Raw genomic sequence first — 13,352 nt, 5'->3', positions numbered from 1 at the left:
TGTTTGGTTAGTTTGTTCTTTGTTATTCATACTTGAAGTGTATCCGATTGATACAAACCTTCACTTTATATCCACACGTAGCTATCGACGAGATCTAAACCTTTCGTTAAGTCTCTGTTGGCTAATTATCGCTTTATTTTTAAAGTTATATTTTTAACCGACTTATACTGTTAAAGACCGTATAAAAATTATAACTCTCTCGTTCGACTGTTTTTATATCGATGGTCTCCTAATAATGAGATCTCCGATTATAATTTAGATTGTTTTGCCTAACAATCGACCTATGTCACATACTAGTATACTAAAACTTCGAAAAATCATAACTTCCTCATATGAAGTAAGAATCAGACGTTCTTTGTATACATGCTCTCGGTTTTATGATTAATATGACTTTTGTTTAGATTATCTATCCTAATTAATATTTTATCAAAGCACTTATTTATCGTCGTGGTGAACAATTACCCCATTATTATTTAATAATCTAGCCCGATCTCGCGGGCGTTACCAAAGAAATCATGGTTGGACAACAAATGGATCTTCAACTGATTACTACATTCGGCCATGTCCGGGGCTCTGCCAAAGCTCTCATCACTATCAGAAGAAAATATAAAATAAAACCTTCTACTCACCCATCAATGATATCCTTTTGCGTATAAATCATCCCTTCTTGCTTCTTACAACAATTTTCCATTCAAAAACACATCCATCCATGGATGTTAATGTTTGCTTTGCTTCCGAAGTTCCTATAAGCCCACAAATCTCCTCACATCATATCAATAATCCATCATTAGAAATCAACTCGATTCACTCCGATCCGAACGGATCAGACTAATTTCTTCAATCTCCCACTTTCAATTTGATTTTTGCACCACCTCCCATATTACACATGTGGATGAGCTCTTCTCCAATGGAAAAATCCTCCCGACCCAATTAAAAAAATCCAAAATCATTCACCTCACACTTCCCAAATTAGAAACTTCACCACCAAATACGAATACCTAGAAGAAACGTCTCAAGGAGTTAATATTCAATAACGAACAACAAAAATTGACATCCACATCGAGATCCTTTTGGCAGTTCAGGCGAAGCACGAGTTGATAGTGGTAAATGGTGATGATCTCAGACTCACCTATTCTTTAAGAAGAGTATGACCAATAAATGTGTTTGTATGTGTGTGTGTGTGAGAGAGGATATATATATATATATATATATATATATATATATATATAGAGAGAGAGAGAGAGATGGAGAAGGGAAAGGGGGAGACATGGACAAGAGGTGAAGAGGTGAGGTTGACTTAATTTAACTTTTTTTATTAGTTAAAAGTCATCTGTCACATGGAACTGGTAATAGTAGGTTATAAGGACTAAAAAGACAGATCGTTTTAGAGTTTATTACCTTACAAAGCACGAAAATAAGTTATGAGACTGATTCAACAAATTCGAAATACATCGTCGGACGAATGTGTTATTTTCGGTTACATTTTTGTTTTATGGATTAAGAGGTCATTCTCTGTCATAATTCCTAATAGAATTGTTCCGGTGTATTAAGAAAACATTCTTATCATACATACACAATACCAACAATTTCGATCTACTTTAACCATCCAGTAACATATATAAACGTCAACACCTTTTCCTAGAGAGAAAATGGAAAACCTGTTAACTTTAAGTTCTTACTATTTTTTAGTTGCAAAGGTTGAGAGAGAAAATGGAAAAATGCAAATCGAGATACAAACTATATTAGATTTGTAATTGAAAGAAAGAGAAGCTGAAATATTGGATGCACGATTTCAAATAAGATAACATAAAATGGATGTGCGATAAGCTCAAGTAGAGAACAAATTACGATCATTTTGAGAAAGTTGAACAACCCATAAAGTAATTCGCCAAATAGTTACTAGTTTTATTAATGTTAAACCTTTGAAATGTATTAGTCAAATTATTTTTGCGGTTATTTTGAGACTATGAACAACCCATCCGGTAATATGCTAGATAGCTCCTAGCTTTTGGTGAATGTTAGCAACATTTTATTTTGGCGTGAATAATGAGTTTTTCCTGTATTTGTAATGTATTATTTGTTTTTTTGCATTTCAGGAAAAAAAAAGACCTATTTATTTTTCAAATTTTTTTTTTTCTTTTTTCTTTTTTTTTTTTAATAAAATCATTTTAAGGATGGATTTGGGACAGATAGATCTTTCACAAATAATTGAAAAGGTCATAGAGAATCAGTAGGTAATAACTCTTGTAGGCAATCCATAGCTAAAATCCCGTAGGTAGTAAAAAAAGTATTGTAGGTGGTACGTCACAACCAATTACCTAGGAGCTATATTCATATGGATCTTTTTCTGTAAGCAACCCTTTTTATCTACAGCTTAGCTACGAAATATGTTATGAAACAATTTTCTAGTTTTCATATTGAACATAAACCCCATTTTCTTGTTAATTTAACCTTTACCGATACCAACTGGATACATATTACATTATAGTCATCTTACATGGAACAACAAAATATTAAAATCAAAATTTAACATATATTCATATTTATCCATCTGAGTCTCCGTACATACTTAAAGCAAACCACGTGTATTTATACTATATCCAACATAATTCAATAAACAATCGTTCAGATAGTACAGGAAACACGTACTTCAATATATACGTAAATAAAATACATATTTTAACTAAATTTGTTGAATGTTTGTTAAACAAAATTCCATGTATCCGCAATCCCTAATGAAGTCTCTCGTTTTTCAACATTAACCTAGTTTATTAATGTCTAAATAGGAGATTCGAACTTAAGTATCTTTCAGTTTTGGTGTTAAATCCTTGTGTTTGGTGAATGTTTGCCAAGGAGGTCTTCCAAAAGCTTATCATCCAAATACTCCAATTCTATAACCGGCTCTCTTTCCGATCTGCCATTGTTATCCCTCGAAGATATATTTGAAGAAGGCGATGAAGAAGAGGACATTGATAATAACGTCGAGTTTGCTGGCAATGCCGCCATAGAAGCATACCCGGAGCTCGACGGCAGCTCCACCGTGGAAGATTCAACATTCCGGTAGTGGCCGTCATTAGGAAAGTTAAGAATAGCTTGATGACCCCTTAAAGCATAAGCAGCTCTGTCATAAGCCCTAGCAGCTTCCTCCGCCGTATCAAAAGTTCCTAGCCATGAACGCGCTCCGTTTCTCGTCGGATCACGTATCTCTGCTGCGTACCTCCCCCATGGCCTCCGTCGTATCCCTCTGTACTTATTTTCTCTTCTTCCTCGGTCTCCACTTCCGGTGGGTTCTTGATTTGATTCCATTGCTTCAAGCCTCGATGTTAGCCAAAACACAGCAATCAGCTATATGTTATCTTTAAATAGCCTCGATTTTTCTTTTAAATCCGTGAGTTTGATCGTATAAATATCAATAGGATTATCCGGAAAGAATTCATTGATTATAAAGAAGGGTCGTATATGGTGGGTTGAAACGAATTCAACTTTGACAACAATCGCCGGCGGCCATTTCTGTGAAGCTTCGTGATAACATGACACAGTGGAGCGTATTCAAGTTGCTGGTGCACGTGGGGATACCTTAGAATAATCTAACAAACATTCTAGTCAAATCTTAGTCATAGTTCAATTAAAACATTTTGTCGTGAAGCCTTAAAATCATATATGTGATACTTTAGAGTTAAATAATAAAACATGTATGATTTTTTCGATTTTCTCTTTCCTTTTCGTGGGTTGATGAATAATAATAATAATAACTATAATAATAATAATAACTTTTCATTTTTTTTCTTTTGTTTTTTCTTTTTGTGGGTTGACAAATAATAACAATAATAATAATAATAATATATATATATATATATATATATATATATAGAGAGAGAGAGAGAGAGAGAGAGAGAAAAGAGAGAGAGAGAGGGAGGGAGGGGGGTTTCTTTGGGTTATACAAAGTGTTTATTAATTTATTATATTAATAAATATTTGTAAGAGTTTGTATCCAATAAAATAGAAAATAAACTTATTTTTAAATAAATTATTGTGAAATTTATGGAAAAGTCTCAAAGTTTTGCCTAAATTTATGATTTAGTCCTAAATTAATCTTCAATTATAAAAAAGGACATGCGGCTATTACACTCAGTTTAGCCCTTCGAACCGGTAACCCTTGTATTAGCCGGTTACCCCAGCTGGCTGTCCTTATCACCCCTCATTAACCTCCCGGTCATCCACTTCTCCTCTGTAAAAACCCTTTCTTACCCTCCATCAAGGCAAAACTCTACCTGAGAAGAATCAAAGGTAAGAAAATCCATGTGGTCCCCCAATATATTGTTTCACTTATAATATTTGATTAATTTTTGTTTTGTAGTGATAATGGAAACAATAGATGACTTCAATACCGTTGACGTGGAATTGGATGAGTTGTTCAAACACAAACAAAGAAGTCGATGCAAAGATGAGTTCCTAAACACTCTCACAGACGAAGCGCTTGGCGAATGCACCATACCTGAGATAACCATAAATGATTTTGAAGGAATGTCGGAAGATAGAGCACCACAGGAGAAGCTGAGTGATAGTGATAGTGACGATGAAGACAAATTGCAGTTTCAATACTCAACCTATGATTTGAAGGTGAAATGGAACAATATGAAGCCAGTTTGTAGGGAGAGGTATGAATCACCACACCAACTAAAGCTTTGTTTGACAAATTACTCTATAAGTAGGGGTTATCCAATTAAGTTCAATAAATGTAATAGTGTAAGGCTCGTGGTTGTATGTGCAAGTGACCCTGAGAAATTTCAATGTCCCTTTGTTGTAAGGGCCTCATGGATGAGCACTGAAAGATCATTCCAAATCAAAAAACTGGTTGAGCAACATACATGTGCAAGGAATTTCCGTAGTGCTAATCTTGTGGATCCCACATGGATAGCTAGGCAGATTCTGAAGGAGATAGTTAGGAAATCAAATATGAAATGTAAGGAAATGCAAGCTATTATTCAAAGAAGGTTCCATTGCAAGGTTTCATGGTAAAAATGTTATAGAGCAAAGTGTAGTGCAATTTCTTTAATAGATGGAAAGTTGAGTGATCACTATGCAAAAGTATAGGATTATGGACATGAGTTGATGAGGTCCAATCCAGGGAGTACAATTCAAATATTTGTCACTATAAACCCTGATAACACTACTACTTTCCATAGAATGTATACATGTTTTAAGGCTATCAAAGAAGGATGGAAAGTTGGTTGTCGAAGAGTTATTGGGCTTGATGGGAGTTTTTTGAAGGGACAATGTAAAGGTGAGCTGCTAACTGCCATAGGGAGGGAGGGATGCAAATAACCATGTGTATCCCATTTCTTGGGCAGTATTTGGAATTGAGAACAAGCCCAACTGGTAGTGGTTCTTGGAACAATTGCATGGTGACCTGAAATTACAAGGAGGCTTGGATTTGTGTGTTATATTTGATAAACACAAGGTAATGTTTTCGATTATCTTTTTTTTTTTTATTTCATTTATACACGTATCAAGCAGTTATTAATGAAATTTTTTAATATATTGATAGGGTCTTTTGGAAGTTGTAAAGGTTGTAATGCCACATGTGGAGCACATACAATGTGTAAGACATGTGTATGAAAATTTCAGAAAGGTCTTTAGTGGTATGGAGTTCAAGAATATGTTTCAGATAGTTACCAAGTCAACTGTTGAGTGAGACTTCAAATTGAATATGGAGAAGATCAAAGAAGGTAATCTTGATGCTTATGATCATTTGATGAGATGTTTCCAAGTTCTTCTACACTAAATTAAACATATATGACTCCTTCTGATGAGATGTTTCCACGTTCTTCTACACTGACTGAGGAAAATGATTCAATTAATTCTAATCCTTCTGATAGTTTGTCAACTAGGATCACTAGATCTGGACGAAATGTTCACATGCCTGTTAGATTTAATGATTATGTTGTAAAGGGTAAGCATAAATATGGAATTGAAAGGACTGTAAACTATTTAACTCTTAATAATGAAACTTTTTGTTTTATTTCTAGTCTTAATAAAACTTTTGAGCCAAAAACCTACAGTGAAGCAACTTTAGATCCAAATTGGATCAAAGCTATGAATGAGGAAATGGAAGCCCTCTATAGAAACAATACCTGGGAAATTACGAACCTTCCAAAGGTAGAAAAGCAATAGGATGTCGTTGGATTTATAAAATAAAATATAAATCCAATGGTGATATAAAAAGATATAAAGCCAGGCTTGTGGATAAAGGCTATAATCAAAGGGAATGTATATATTATGAGGAGACTTTTTCTACTGTAGCCAAAATAGTAACAATTTGTGTGGTTATTTCATTAGCTGTTTATAATTCTTGGTCTCTTTATCAACTGGATATTAAAAATGTTTTTTTTATATGGAAATTTGTCTGAAGGTGTATATATGTGTCAACGTGAAGGATATCATTCAAAGGATGATATCAGAGTTGTAGGCTATTAAAATCTCTTTGTGGTCTTAAACAGACCCTAAGGAAGTGGAATGACAAGGTGTGCTCTTCTCTTTCCAAGTTTGGTTTTAAACAAAATATAAATGATTATTCTTTATTTGCTAGAGAATTTCAAAATACTTTTGTTGCGCTTCTTGTGTATGTGGATGATATTATTTTAACTGGTAATAATGAAGCTGAATTAAATAATGTTAAATTTTTCCTTAAATCTCAGTTCTTAATCAAAGAATTAGGTGATTTGAAATATTTCTTGGGTATTGAAGTGTTAAGAACTGAGAGTGGCATATGTCTTAATCAAAGGAAGTATTGCATGTAATTTCTTCATGAATTTAGAATGCTTGCATGTAAACCAGTTAAAACTCCACTTGAACCTAATTTGGTTATCAAAAGAGAGTATGATTTGGAAAAGTCTGATTATTTCCTTAATATTACTGAATATCAAAAACTTATTGGTAAATTAATTTATCTAACGGTCACACAACCTGATATATCTTATGTTGTTCAGTTGTTAAGTCAATACATGCATAAGCCATATAAATCACATGTCAATATTGCATTCAGTTTATTGAGATATTTGAAAAATAGTCCAGGTATGGGTATACACTTAACTAAGTCTAGTTTTTTTAGATTTGGTTGGGTTTGTTGATGTAGATTGGGCTAAATGTTTGCTTAGTCGAAGGTCTATAACATGATATCTTGTTTACTTGGGAGGATAACTTGTTTCTTGGAAAAGCAAGAAACAGATTACTGTTTCACGCTCCTCCATTGAATCTGAATACATGGCTTTAGGTAGCATAACTTGTGAATTAATATGGATTTTAAAATTACTTCATGATTTGGGTATAAAACCTAATTTACCTGTGGATATTTTTTGTGATAATGAATCAGCAATCAAATTGGCTTTAAATCCTGTATTGCATGAAAAAACAAAACATTTTGAAATTTACCTTTATTTTGTTAGGGAAAAAATTGAGAATAGCGTTTTAAAAGTCAATAAAATTGTGTCTTCAAATCAAAATGCAGATATATTAACTAAATCTCTTGGAAGTGGTCAACATGAGTATAATGTGAATCGTCTTAATATGATTGATGTTTTTAGAAAAAATTGATTAATTGAATGTTCTCTCAAATTAATGTTTAGTTTGAGGGGGCATGTTGAAAAGAGTGTTAATAAGTGTTTCCAAACTTATACATTAATTTATTAATTATAGGGTAAAAATTATACTGTTGTATATTTGTGGGGGTGTATTATGAATTGATTGTGCAGGTGATGGGTATACACACGGGTTGATGGGTCTTACTCGATGTTGGATGCTTAAGTGATCTGATGTATACAATGTGTTAGATGGATTCATTTGGTGAATGATTCGAGATATTTTTCGTCTGTATTCTATGTTCTCTCTCATGTTCAGTTTAGGGTTTGTTCATATATCATCTTCATGCTTAAGTTGTAATATAAGTGTGAGTGATTGTGTAGTGAGTTTTGAGTTGTAATCTGTTGATGTAAACCATCTGTTTCGTAGTGAATAAAATGATGATGTTGGGAAGATTTGATGTTGATTACATTTCTTTACAATTATGTTCATTAATGTTGCTTCGAACTAATAGAATAAATTTGAAGTAAATATATATGTACTATATAAATATTTCAAAGGTATGTACCTTCACAAAAATCGAATGATGAACCAATCTTCAAAGTTTTCTCATTTAAATGGATTAATCACTTTGATGATTTGATAATGGCGTATAATATTTGTAGAATGGTTTAATTGAATTTGAGAATTATAGAACACAGATTCAAAGAAAGAATGTAAGAGGGAACCTTCAACAACCCTTGATTTCAATGTGGTGGATGGATAATAGGTCAAAGTATTTGGTCGATATTATTCACAACTATGTTAAAACTCACATAGTACACGAGTAATAAATTTAAATAACATGCATAATAAATATAGATTTATATCTAATTAAGTTACATATTATATATATATATATATATATATATATATATATATATATATATATATTATTTTTATTAATAGTGACTTGAATACCAACTTGTTTTTAAGTCCATTAACCAAAAGTTACTTGAATTTTTTATTTTTTAAATTGAACATATATTAATGTAATAAAAAAGATAGTAAACACAACTCAAACAGTTTAGAATAATAAAATGACCAAAATGACTTTTTACCAGAAAATAACAACATAACCCAACATAAAAATATTTCCAACTACATAAACAATATAATATAAACATTGATATGGAAAATCATTAATATTTAATAAACTATTCATGTCCATTATATATCAACCATGTACATATTTAAGAAAACAACAAAACCTACCATACTCCACATACCATAAGCAAACCATGTTATACCTTTGTGGATCCTTATCATCTTCATGTCCTACCGTAAATGCCCCTTGAACAGAATAACACGCCTCTTCACATTGGAATGTGATGTTATTCGTTTCAAGTATATGAACAACATCAAAAGTTTTCAACAAATCTCTAGCACTATCAATGACACCTGTGTACTCCCCATGATCCAGAACTGCCCAACCAAAATACGCATCAAGTAGTTGTGAACCTACACATTAAAAAACTATCAATTAATCCAATGTAGGCGTTTCAACACTACCGAAAATATTATACAACACAACACTAAATATTAACCCCAAACTATAAACATGTATTAATTAACTATATCAAAATTTAATGTACATATATATATATATATATATATATATATATATATATATATATATATATATATATATATCATACATACCTTGATCATACTGAGGAGGCCCTCTTGAAATGATCATTCCAAGAAAATAAATTGTGTCAAAATGATCCTCATTTGCTGCCTCTGTCAACAAAGTCATTCCGACATCAACATTGTCATTACATAAACACTCCTCATGTTAACAAAATAACAAGATCATTAACATCAATGACACTAAAAATTAATAAATGAAATCAAATTACATAAAATTACTGAAATTACAAATACCGCTTCTTGTCTAAACATGGCTTCAATGTTATTATGCATTGCACATGTGAGTATAAATAAATAAGCATTAAGATGTTTGGGACCCATCCCTTCAATCCAGTGTTGCGGAAATCGGTCTTGACGGTCAATTAATCATTTGACGGACTTGAACCGATTACGATTAGGGTGTTTGGCGGAAATTGGTCAAAATCGGGCTTGGCGGTCCTCTACGGTCATAGGCGGGAAATTTTTTAAAAATTCAAAATTTTTAATTTTCAAATATAACACCAAAATTTTTAATTTTCAAAATTTGAAGTTTTCAACTTTTATTATATTATACTAAAAGTTTCAAAATTTCAAAATTTTTAAAATTTAAATTTTCAAATACTTAGTTTTTTTAGGGAATATTAATTTTTTAAATAAATTTATTAATAATTTAGGGTCCCCGATTAATCATCAATTAATCTCCTAATCTGATTAATCGTTTATCACCAGTCGACCGTCAAGCTACTGCCAAACGATTTTTAAAACTTTGCTTCAATCATATGCAAGATGCTGTTCTAAACACTTGAGGATCACCCCCCGCTGCATATATCTTTTTTGAACTTCAAAAATTGAAATTTACAGTAAATAACTTATAAATCAAGTTATATTTCATAAAATATACATTCATTAGTTGATGTTAATTGAGAATTACCAATGTCTTGTACAGATGATGTCTTATGCAGATTCAGACCCTAACATTAGAATAATCCAATTCAAAATCTGTATCGGAAGATCATCCAACGAGCTACAACTTCTTGTATTCGACATTCTACTTACAAAATACACATTGCATTAGTTGATTTCAAATTTTAAAGAAAATTAGGCGCAATTGTGAAAAACGGTGTAACATGGTAAGGAAAATAACCTTAGTTTATGATGCTCTGATTGTAGACTAAGTACCGGAATCAATAGTATCGGGGAAAATCGATTTTCAGAGCGATTACCTATCAGCGATTTGGGGGTTTATATGTTCATCTGCATTTTTACCGTCGGGAAGATTTGAGAAGTTCTGAATGGTTGAAGAACTAAAAAGACGGCATGACGTCAGAACCATCATGGCGCCTAAACGATTTAGTGTGCAAAAAGACCAAAATGCCCTTGAAATCATTCCAAATATGTGATTACTAAGGGTAGTTGTGTCATTACAAATTATTTAAACATTATAACACTTTATGGGTCAAAGTGGAACTTTGACAATTTAAATGAAAAATATAAAGTTAAATAAAAAAATTTGAAGGAAGTAGGATTCGAACGTCTGAGTTCTGGAAAGAAGAAAGACGTGTCATCCGACTGAACTAAACTACCTTATGTTTCTCACAATTGAATAACTTTAATATTATCTTCGTTAATGTTTATTCGAATTAATACATAATATTTGAAGTAATTATATATGTACAATATAAATTTAGCAAATGTATCTTTACTACAAATCGTTTCACATATTATACTCAACTTATTAGACCAACTCCAATGGAAACACATTAAAATGGTGATGTTTACACATTAAAATTGTGTTATCAATCCAATCACACACTAAAATTGTGGTTTTAATTTTACTAAATTAACATATTTTTGAAAGTTTGATAATTATAACACAACCATTTAATTTTAAAGTAACATACACTAAATTAACATATATGTCAAAATTTGATAATTATAACACAACCATTTAATTTTACTAACATAATATAAACACTAACATATATATATATATATATATATATATATATATATATATATATATATATATATATATATATATATATATATATATATATGTATATTAAAACTTAACCAAGTTAGGAATAGTATGCTTATGTTGACTTTCATTTTGCTACACGACTTTCTAAACTTTTAATCTTTTAGTCCCTTATTAACAACACAACATATTTACTAATCAAGTAACTTGTAACATCCTGAGTTCAGGAGTGCAAGTTCAGGGTTCAAAGTGTAAATGTGAAAGGGCAACTCATCGAGTAGGGTCGCGATGTTGGTCGCCTATTAAGTGACCAACTCGGCGAGTCTCATGGGTGGACTTGGCGAGTTGGTGCTGTATGGAGAAAACCCTAATCCCGGGGGTTGAGCTCTATATAATGAACATAAAACCCTCTCCCTAGGCTCTTTACCCTCTCTTGAAGTCCAGAAAACCCTAATGCACATTTGTGAGTAATTTAAGAGCATTTGAACCTTGCAGAAGAGATTTTGGAAGAGATCTTGGAGAGTTAGGAGGCTTGGAGCAAGGGGCTTTGCTAGGATTCAGATTTCTCTTCTGTTGGAGCTTCCTTTTGAGGTATTATTTCGTTGCTTGGGCTGTTATTCATCTAGATTCATCATTTTAGGGTATTTGGAAAGAATAGTTTGTGATATTTCGAGTTTGGAGGTTAGATCTGGGGTTGCTACCTCAGGTCTGGAATGGAGAAGGTCTAGAGTGCATTAAAGTCTCTTTTCTTGAGTGATTGGTGAAGCCATCTTGTCCCAAACCCAAACCCTAGAGTATATTATGTTTAGATCTCTTAGGATTCACGTAAAGTTTGCAACTTTACGTGAGGAATAGCTTGTGGAAGAGTAGATCTATGGATTGGAACCCCTGCATGGCTTGGAAAGCCTCTGTATGGGTTAAGAGCTAATGGTACTCGGCGAGTCACAATGGTGTACTCGGCGAGTTGCTTGAAGGTGGGCAGGAACTCGACGAGTTGGAAGAACAACTCGGCGAGTTGGTTGAAGATAGCCTTGGACTCGACGAGTCTATTCTTGGACTCGGCGAGTCTGGTCTTGAGTATCTAGCCTTTTCTGATTAAGCTGAGAATTGGTGAGTCAAGGGATGACTCTGCGAGTTGAGATGGGACTTTTCAGAATTGGGGGACTCGGTGAGTAGAGCCAGTCAGGAAGTTGACTAGTTGACTTCCAAGGGCATTTTGGTAATTTTTGGTATTTATTGGGTTCAGTCTTTTGGCATTATCAGGGGTGGAGTTTGTGTCGGAGGTTGGAGCAGCGTGATCTTGTCTTTTCAGTCAACAGTTGCAAGGTGAGTTATCCTCACTATATCGACAGGGTCTAAGGCACCAAGGCCGACCCTTTATCGAATTGTAATCCGGGTATTGTTGTTATGTTGTTGCTTTGCTATGTGTGCATCCTGGTAGTTAGGATGGTATATGTTAGAGACCTGGTTAAGGTCGGTATCATGGTATATAGGATGATGCTATGCTAGTGACCGGTTAGGTCGGTATCCTGTTTAGAGTATGTTATGTTATGTGATCTGATAGATCGGTTTGATTGGATATGAATTGTTATATGATTGTATGTTTATGTACACATGGTTGTTTGATTGGGGTTGGGTTGAGGCGGGTCCTGCTTTGTGTTGTAGGCCAACATACCCAGGGCGGACCAGTTATTCCTAAGGCTCAGCGAGCGGTCCGTATAGGCTGTAGGCACCACGAGGGCGGACCAGACGTGCCGAGGCTCGGAAAGTGGACCAGGCCGACTGAAGGCTTGATGCGGGCGGACCAGTCATACTGTAGACTCAGAGAGTGGACCAGGTGGGTTGAAGGACCGGTGCGGGCGGACCAACCACACTGCAGACTCGAGAGATATGGCTAGACTTGGAGGGTGGACCAGGTGGACTGAAGGCTTGGTGCGGCAGACCAGTCACACAGTAGACCCGAAGTGCATGGTTGTTCTGTTCGGTTATGATATGTTATGCGTGGTATATGTGGTTGGTATTTTGGGGGTATCTCACTAAGCTTTCGGGCTTACAGTTGTGGTTTAATGCTTTTCATGTACTTCAGGAGACCGTGGCAAGGCGAATGCGTGATCGTACCGCTCCT

The 13,352-nt window shown here is 33.8% G+C and overlaps 1 pseudogene; it reads right to left on the bottom strand.

Annotated features, from left to right (window-relative positions):
* Positions 1 to 2,513: 2,513 nt before the first annotated feature.
* On the bottom strand, positions 2,514 to 3,441 carry LOC144998605 (ethylene-responsive transcription factor ERF098 pseudogene; annotated as a pseudogene).
* Positions 3,442 to 13,352: the final 9,911 nt, after the last annotated feature.

The sequence above is a fragment of the Lactuca saligna genome, chromosome 5 (assembly GCF_052625555.1).
Source record: "Lactuca saligna cultivar CGN05327 chromosome 5, ASM5262555v1, whole genome shotgun sequence".
Taxonomy (NCBI): Eukaryota; Viridiplantae; Streptophyta; class Magnoliopsida; order Asterales; family Asteraceae; genus Lactuca; species Lactuca saligna.
This window is presented reverse-complemented; position numbering and strand designations above follow the sequence as displayed.